The 7,607-nt window shown below is 48.2% G+C and overlaps 1 pseudogene; it reads right to left on the minus strand.

Moving 5' to 3' along the window:
- The window catches only part of LOC135540434 (plasma membrane calcium-transporting ATPase 2-like), a 239,611-nt pseudogene that overhangs the window by 119,978 nt on the left and 112,026 nt on the right, over positions 1–7,607 (minus strand).

The following is a 7,607-nucleotide window of genomic DNA, read 5'->3' on the forward strand; positions in this document are numbered from 1 at the left end:
CATTTTGGGGAAAGTTACCGAAATTTTGCAATCCTAGTTAGAGCACATCCCAACTATGGGGGGGAGTTGAAAAAAGGTTACCTTTAGTCTGGTTGTTCTCCATATTGCCATCCTGTATTCTACCTACGATGGAGACATACGAGACACAAACAATAAGAACCAAAGCAGACAATAAGCAAACAATTATTACCAGGACAAACATTACAATGACATGAGGAGGAAAACAATAACGTGTATATTTATTGAGCAGGTGTTCTGTATACAGGACAGAAAAGCTACTATTTAATGAGGTCGATGCTGCTTCAGGGATGGTCATTTTAATGAGGTCGATGCTGCTTCAGGGATGGTCATTTTAATGAGGTCGATGCTGCTTCAGGGATGGTCATTTTAATGAGGTCGATGCTGCTTCAGGGATGGTCATTTTAATGAGGTCGATGCTGCTTCAGGGATGGTCATTTTAATGAGGTCGATGCTGCTTCAGGGATGGTCATTTTAATGAGGTCGATGCTGCTTCAGGGATGGTCATTTTAATGAGGTCGATGCTGCTTCAGGGATGGTCATTTGGATGTCTGCAAATTTTTTCCAATTTGATTGTTGTGTGTGTGTGTGCCTGTGCTCGATAACGAGTCAACAGCTATTAGAAATAATGTCAATCAAAATAGATAATTGATAATACAAATAGGTTAGAAAATAATGTGACTGTTCAGTCAATTTTGAAATGTCATGTTTTGAAAGGTTGCTTAGGTGAACTAGAATATAATAAATTAAAGTTAAACTGAATTCACGTTGTATTTCTGTTTCTGTCTGACAATGTGTGGATGAAAACAGTCCACGCCTCTTCGTAAGTTAACTTCCAATAAACTTCAAAAGTGATTTGAGCGTGATGCAACTATTGATGCAACTATTGTTATTTGATATCAAGTTTCGCTTGATGTTTAAACTGAATAACTACAATACCGATGCTATATCATAGCTCAGATTTCCTCTCTATGGATCAGTGTGTTCATGTGTGTTCATTTTGAAGAGAGACATACTCACAGACTACAGGAAGTGACATACTCACAGACTACAGGAAGTGACATCCTCACAGACTACAGGAAGTGACATACTCACATACAGACTACAGGGAATTCCACACATTAACAGTTCAAGAAAAGCCATTCAGATATTTCATGAGGCATCAAGACACAGAATCACAGAGTTACAAAGATACAGTACAATGAGGAAATAGAGCAACACACACACACACACACACACACACACACACACACACACACACACACACACACACACACAGGACCAACACAGAGCATGCAGTGTCAGAGTGAGGTCAGAATCTTCATGCACGGTCAGACAGAGAGAGATAGAGCGAGAAAAGGAGAGGATTTGAAGTGTAGGAATTGAAAGCTGGAGAGAACAATACTATAGGAAAGAAATCCCCCTGAAAATAGATATTAGTAAAACAGGGATTCTGACGGAGACTAGCAGGGGTCTGATAGAAGGTTAAGGATGGAGGCTCTTGAAAGCCACATAATCCTAAACAGAGCATTTTTACTCCAAGGTTCATCCTACCAACAACAGGTTAAAACTCATGTATTCATTTGTATCTACCGATTGAAAAACAAAACAATGAATAAGTTGTTTTTAAGTCGGAAATTAAAGAGTTTAAGTAGGCTACTTGGAGAAATTAACCCTGTTGAAAACTTACAGTAACTAGCAGGCAGAAACCCTTCGCCACACTCACACCACTGTTGCACACTGGGTAATGGTTATCTATTCAGTTCATTTGGGATCTTTTATTTAGATACAACATTTAAAGAGTTCCAAGTTGTTGGAAATTTAGTTTGGGATCCTGTTCAAAAGTACGATGCTCACATTCTGCACAACAACATTACCCAGACTGGTTCTTTACTCAGTCGGTCGATGCAAAGGCTCCTTCTATTCAGTTCTACCATAACATCTGATCCCAGAGGACATGGAACGATAGTCTTAGAGCTGAGAAGAAGACAGTTTACAACACAATGGCTGCAAGCATAAATGGCACCATATTCCCTAAACAGTGAACTACTTCTGACCAGGGCCTGTAAAGGTGCTATTTGGGACTTGGGTAGATACATCTACTTCAGACATCAGTCACAGGAAGGAGGAGGAGGAAGGAGGAGGAGGAAGGAGGAGAGGAGAGGAGGAGGTAGATACAGTCAGAGGAGGAGGGAGGAGAGGAGAGGAGGAGGCAGATACAGTCGGAGGAGGAGGAGGGAGGAGAGGTGACAAGGAGGTAGAGACAGTCGGAGGAGGAGGGAGGAGAGGAGGAGGTAGAGACAGTTGGAGGAGGAGGGAGGAGAGGAGGAGGTAAAGACAGTCAGAGGAGGAGGGAGGAGAGGAGGAGGTAAAGGAGGAGGTAAAGACAGTCGGAGGAGGAGGAGGGAGAAGAGGAGGGAGGGGGTAGAGACAGTTGGAGGAGGAGGAGGAGAGGAGGGAGGAGAGGAGGAGGTAGAGACAGTTGGAGGAGGAGGGAGGAGAGGAGGGAGGAGGTAGAGACAGTTGGAGGAGGAGGGAGGAGAGGAGGGAGGAGAGGAGGAGGTAGAGGAGGAGGTAAAGACAGTCAGGAGGAGGAGGGAGGAGGGAGGGAGGAGGTAGAGACAGTTGGAGGAGGAGGTAGGAGAGGAGGGAGGAGAGGAGGGAGGAGAAGAGGAGGTAGAGACAGTTGGAGGAGGAGGGAGGAGAGGAGGGAGGAGGTAGAGACAGTTGGAGGAGGAGGGAGAAGAGGAGGGAGGAGAGGAGGAGGTAGAGACAGTTGGAGGAGGAGGGAGGAGAGGAGGGAGGAGGTAGAGACAGTTGGAGGAGGAGGGAGGAGAGGAGGGAGGAGGTAGAGACAGTTGGAGGAGGAGGGAGGAGAGGAGGAGGTAGAGGAGGAGGGGAAGACAGTCGGAGGAGGGAGGGAGGAGAGGGAGGGAGGAGGGTAGAGACAGTTGGAGGAGGAGGGAGGAGAGGGAGGGAGGAGAAGAGGAGGTAGAGACAGTTGGAGGAGGAGGGAGGAGAGGAGGGAGGAGGTAGAGACAGTTGGAGGAGGAGGGAGGAGAGGAGGGAGGGGGTAGAGACAGTTGGAGGAGGAGGGAGGAGAGGAGGGAGGGGAGGGAGGAGGCAAAGACAGTCAGGGAGGAGGGAGGAGAGAGGAGGTAGAGGAGGGAGAGGTAAAGACAGTAGGAGGAGGGAGGAGAGGAGGAGGTAGAGGAGGAGGTAGAGGAGGAGGGTAGAGGAGGAGGTAAAGACAGTTGGAGGAGGAGGAGAGGAGGAGGAAAGACAGTCGGAGGAGGTAGAGGAGGAGGTAAGACAGTCAGAGGAGGGAGGAGAGGCGTAGGTGGTAGAGGAGGAGGTAGAGGAGGAGGTAGAGGAGGAGGTAAAGACAGTCAGAGGAGGGAGGAGAGGCGGAGGTAGAGGAGGAGGTAAAGACAGTCAGAGGAGGGAGGAGAGGCGGAGGTAGAGGAGGAGGTAAAGACAGTCGGAGGAGGTGGAGAAGAGGAGGTAAAGACAGTCAGAGGAGGGAGGAGAGGCAGAGGTAGAGAAGGAGGTAAAGACAGTCGGAGGAGGGAGGGAGGTAGAGAGGAGGTAAAGACAGTCGGAGGAGGAGGGAGGAGAGGAGGGGAGGAGGTAGAGACATTTGGAGGAGGAGGTAGGAGAGGAGGGAGGAGAGGAGGGAGGAGAAGAGGAGGTAGAGAGACAGTTGGAGGAGGAGGGAGGAGAGGAGGGAGGAGGTAGAGGAGCAGTTGGAGGAGGAGGGAGAAGAGGAGGGAGGAGAGGAGGAGGTAGAGACAGTTGAGGAGGAGGGAGGAGAGGAGGGAGGAGGTAGAGACAGTTGGAGGAGGAGGGAGGAGGAGGAGGGAGGAGGTAGAGACAGTTGGAGGAGGAGGGAGGAGAGGAGGAGGTAGAGGAGGAGGTAAAGACAGTCGGAGGGAGGAGGGAGGAGAGGAGGGAGGGAGGTAGAGACAGTTGGAGGAGGAGGGAGGAGGAGGGAGGAGAAGAGGAGGTAGAGACAGTTGGAGGAGGAGGGAGGAGAGGAGGGAGGAGGTAGAGACAGTTGGAGGAGGAGGGAGGAGAGGAGGGAGGGGGTAGAGACAGTTGGAGGAGGAGGGAGGAGAGGAGGGGAGGAGAGGAGGAGGTAAAGACAGTCAGAGGAGGAGGGAGGAGAGGAGGTAGAGGAGGAGGTAAAGACAGTAGGAGGAGGAGGAGAGAGAGGGAGGTGGAGGAGGAGGTAGAGGAGGAGGTAGAGGAGGAGGTAAAGACAGTTGGAGGAGGAGGAGAGGAGGAGGTAAAGACAGTCGGAGGAGGTAGAGGAGGAGGTAAAGACAGTCAGAGGAGGGAGGAGAGGCGTAGGTAGAGGAGGAGGTAGAGAGGAGGTAGAGGAGGAGGTAAAGACAGTCAGAGGAGGGAGGAGAGGCGGAGGTAGAGGAGGAGGTAAAGACAGTCAGATGAGGGAGGAGAGGCGGAGGTAGAGGAGGAGGTAAAGACAGTCGGAGGAGGTGGAGAAGAGGAGGTAAAGACAGTCAGAGGAGGGAGGAGAGGCAGAGGTAGAGAAGGAGGTAAAGACAGTCGGAGGAGGGAGGAGGTAGAGAGGAGGTAAAGACAGTCAGAGGAGGGAGGAGAGGCGGAGGTAGAGGAGGAGGGGTAGAGGAGGAGGTAGAGGAAGAGGTAAAGACAGTTGGAGGAGGTGGAGAAGAGGAGGTAAAGACAGTCAGAGGAGGGAGGAGAGGCAGAGGTAGAGGAGGAGGTAAAGACAGTCGGAGGAGGGAGGAGAGGCGGGGTAGAGGAGGAGGTAAAGACAGTCGGAGGAGGGAGGAGAGGCGGGGGTAGAGGAGGAGGTAGAGACAGTCGGAGGAGGGAGGAGGTAGAGGAGGAGGAGAGGCGGGGGTAGAGGAGGAGGTAGAGACAGTCGGAGGAGGGAGGAGGTAGAGGAGGAGGAGAGGCGGGGTAGAGGAGGAGGTAAAGACAGTCGGAGGAGGGAGGAGAGGCGGGGTAGAGGAGGAGGTAAAGACAGTCGGAGGAGGGAGGAGAGGCGGGGGTAGAGGAGGAGGTAAAGACAGTCGGAGGAGGAGGAGAGGCGGAGGTAGAGAAGGAGGATGTTGAGGGCAGAAAGAGGTGGAAAATGGAGGAGGCAGTAGTACCCAGGAGGTATAGCAGGACAGGAAGGAGCTTCTGGTTTTGGTCAACCTACCATTACCTAGGCTGGCATTGCCAGGTGCACACCGCCTGCAGTACCATCAGTGGCTATAGTTGCGATGGGGTGGGCAGAGGGATGGGGAAGTCTATAGTAGCAAGTAAATGATGGGTTACAAAAAAGGCAACAGTGAACACAAAGAACATGGTTAAGTCCTGAATAACCAAAGAACATGGTTAAAGCCTGAATAACACGATTAGTGTTGTTGCTGCAGTTCATTCACACTAGGATTGACAAAAGAAATCCCCAAAATTTCGACAAACAGGGAATAATGGATAAGTGACCAGATTTGTGCAACCCACTGATGTTTAAAACTGAGACGACTGGAGGAATGGTACAGGCATTATATACATGAACATGAAATAGGTTCAACACAATACTAAAGGGCAAAGAGAGGAAGGTTTGACCAATTTCTTGAACGAAACAAACCAGTGAAGAGAAAAAGAACCACACAGGCTAAAACCCCTATCTGTCAGGTGAGAGAGGCCTGTAATTTTCATCATAGGTACACTTCAACTATGACAGAAAAATTTGAAAAAAATCCAGAAAATCACATTGCAGGATTTTTTAATGAATTTATTTGCAAATTATGGTGGAAAATAAGTATTGTGATATTTTCAATGTGATTTTCTGGAATTTTTTCAAACTTTTCTGTCATAGTTGAAGTGTACCTATGATGAAAATTACAGGCCTCTCTCATCTTTTTAGGTGGGAGAACTTGCACAATTGGTGGCTTACTAAATACTTTTTTTTGCCCCACTGTATCTAGTGTGGTTGTAACAATACCTAATCAATATGGAATCCATGCGTATTCCAGGGGCTAATCAATCAATTTCGAACAATCAATCTCAACCATGTTATTCATATCATGTGTCGTGTCAATGAGCAGCAAATTTTTTTGAAAAAGGCAGCAATGTGATTGGAACAGAAACGTAGTGTGGTTTAAACTGCTTCAAATGTCATCCCATCACTGCGACAACGGCTACAAGACACCAACTGGCAGAGGAAGAAAACACCATCGCTGACAAAGTCAGGGGATCGGAGACAAGGCTTGAAGAACAGAGTCCACTAAATTCAATTATAATTGACATGTGGAAATTACATTTTGAATGACGTTTTAAACTCTTAGGATTTTACACTGGGAGTTGCAATAGGTTTTTTTAAATTCCAATTCCATCCTTGTGCATATTGTGCACTTCACAGGCAACATGTCCTTCACAGGAGGGGAGAAGGTTATATTACGTACCAAGAAGGCACCCTATTCCCTATGTAGTGCACTACTATAGACCAGAGCCCTAAGGCACCCTATTCCCTATGTAGTGCACTACTTTAGACCAGAGCCCTATGGGACCCTATTCCCTATGTAGTGCACTACTATAGACCAGAGCCCTATTCCCTATGTAGTGCACTACTTTAGACCAGAGCCCTATGGGACCCTATTCCCTATGTAGTGCACTACTATAGACCAGATCCCTATTTCCTATGTAGTGCACTACTTTTGACCAGAGCCCTATTCCCTATGTAGTGCACTACTTTAGACCAGATCCCTATGGGACCCTATTCCCTATGTAGTGCACTACTATAGACCAGAGCCCTATTCCCTATGTAGTGCACTACTTTAGACCAGAGCCCTATGGGACCCTATTCCCTATGTAGTGCACTACTATAGACCAGATCCCTATTCCCTATGTAGTGCACTACTTTTGACCAGAGCCCTATTCCCTATGTAGTGCACTACTTTTGACCAGAGCCCTATTCCCTATGTAGTGCACTACTTTTGACCAGAGCCCTATTCCCTATATAGTGCACTACTTTTGACCAGAGCCCTATTCCCTATATAGTGCACTACTTTTGACCAGAGCCCTATTCCCTATATAGTGCACTACTTTTGACCAGAGCCCTATGGGCCCATAGAGGAATAGGGCGCCATTTGGGACCCGTATTTCAGGAGCGGGGACAGATGATCAGATCATCCATCTGTTGAAGTTGAATCTCAGTCTGTCTAATTGGTGAATGTTAAATCATTCCTTGTGAAGTTACTATTACTATTTAACTCTGCAGATCTCTTTAGTGAATTTAACCAATCACAGGCTGTGATCATGTTGATTTAACCAATCACAGGCTTTGATCATGTTGATTTAACCAATCACAGGCTGTGATCATGTTGATTTAACTAATCACAGGCTTTGATGTGGGATATTTGAAACTGTATTGGGGACGGTGAGGGAAATATGGATGAGAGGATGACAGGGAAGGGGTTGGGGTAGTTCAGTAGGGTAGTAAGGGGGTGAGTTTAGCAGGGTAGTTAGGGGGGTTCAGTAGGGAAGTTAGGGGGTTCAGTAGGGTAGTTAGGAGGGGGGGTTCAGTAGGGTAGTTAGGGGGTGAGTTCAGTAGG

Source organism: Oncorhynchus masou, chromosome 5 (assembly GCF_036934945.1).
Source record: "Oncorhynchus masou masou isolate Uvic2021 chromosome 5, UVic_Omas_1.1, whole genome shotgun sequence".
NCBI classification, from domain to species: domain Eukaryota; kingdom Metazoa; phylum Chordata; class Actinopteri; order Salmoniformes; family Salmonidae; genus Oncorhynchus; species Oncorhynchus masou.